This window comes from Apis dorsata, unplaced genomic scaffold (genome assembly GCF_000469605.1).
Source record: "Apis dorsata unplaced genomic scaffold, Apis dorsata 1.3 scaffold_728, whole genome shotgun sequence".
In the NCBI taxonomy this organism is placed as follows: Eukaryota; Metazoa; Arthropoda; class Insecta; order Hymenoptera; family Apidae; genus Apis; species Apis dorsata.
This window is the reverse complement of record NW_006263893.1, coordinates 91,322-93,023: the sequence shown is the minus strand read 5'-3', so window position 1 is coordinate 93,023 and position 1,702 is coordinate 91,322.

Below are 1,702 nucleotides of genomic sequence, written 5' to 3'. Positions count from 1 at the left end.
ATATATATATATATATATATTTTTTCTTAATGGAAATAAAATTTAATTTGTAATTTATGTTAAATACATTCATATGATGATAATTGTGTTAACTATTGAAATGAAATTGAAAATATTTAAAAAATTAGAAAGTGGCAGTAAGAATATATAACTACGAAATTGAAATATAAAAGAATATCTATAAAAAAATATAATATTGGAAAATCTACAGTCATTAGCATTAAATTGAAAATTATTTGCATTAGTGCATATTTCTCGAGTTTTTTTAATTGTAATTTAAAAATAAAATGCTTTTGTACTAATCCCTAAATACTTCGCTCAAAACAAAGAAATTTTGGTGTAACCAATTATTTTTTCTAAACTATGGAATAATTTAAGAAAAATCTATGTTCCAGTGTTCGAAAATTTCTTTATGAATAATCTTGTCTCTTTATTATATTTATAATGAAAACTTATATATATATATGTATACATTATCATGAACATAATAAATGATCAAATTTTTATAATTTTCAATTAGTATATGAGAATAGCTTTTTGATTAAACATTTAAAATGAAGAATAATGTATGGAGCAATATTTCATACGAGAGCACAATAATTAACATTAATACATCAATTATTGTTTCATATTTTGAAACAGTAACTAATTCGTAAACATTTCTTTAATTTGTTATTTAGCTCTTTAATTATTTGATTTCAACAATTTCTATTAAATAGGCTGAATATTTGAATAAGATATGGATTTTTATGTAATTAAAAAAAATTGAAATATTTAACTATAAATATACATTATGTAATATAAAAAAATATATCATATTATTTAAAACATATGTTGCAAGTAAGTTGGCTGTCGGAAAGAATATGGACCTAATAATTAATTAATTTCGACAGGTATGATATATTTATAAAAATTACCATACATATTAGATAAAAATATCATATTTAGAGATATTACTATTATAAAATTAAACATTATAATATCGCATATTGATGGAAAAAATCAGATAGAAATGATGAAAAAGAATACTTTTACATGGCAAGTATTGATTTATGATATCAATTATTAATACATATATAATATAAGATTCAATATTTATCATATAAATATTGTATGATAGATGATTATGTATTGCTGTATTAAAAGAAATTTAAAAACTTTTTTATATTATTTGATTTTCGTCAAAATAATTGTCGAATCTGATTGAAAATAAATGTCGGCCAATTATGATATAATATTCGTTTAATATAATATTCGTTTTGCTATCATATTGATTATAATAACATTATATGTAATCTAATAATATCAAAAATATATAAAAAACAAAAAAAAGACACGAAAAAAAAAATAAACATGAAAAGTAAATATTAAATATCGGTTGATTACTAATTGGATTATCAAAATAAAATGATGAGATCATGTATTAATATGGAAACATAAGGTAATATTTACAAAATTATTAATTAAAATTAAGAAAGATTTGACAGTCATTGCAATACTATTATTATGAAGACATACAATTGTCACAATTAAGTACAACAAAATTGAAGAAAACAGTTTTTCAAATAGATAAATAGAGATGAATATTTTTTACTTCAAGTAGTATAAAATTCTACGAATAATTTTTTTTTAAAATAATATTTAATATTATAATATTATAATAATTATAATATTTAATATAATAAATAAACAAATAATATTT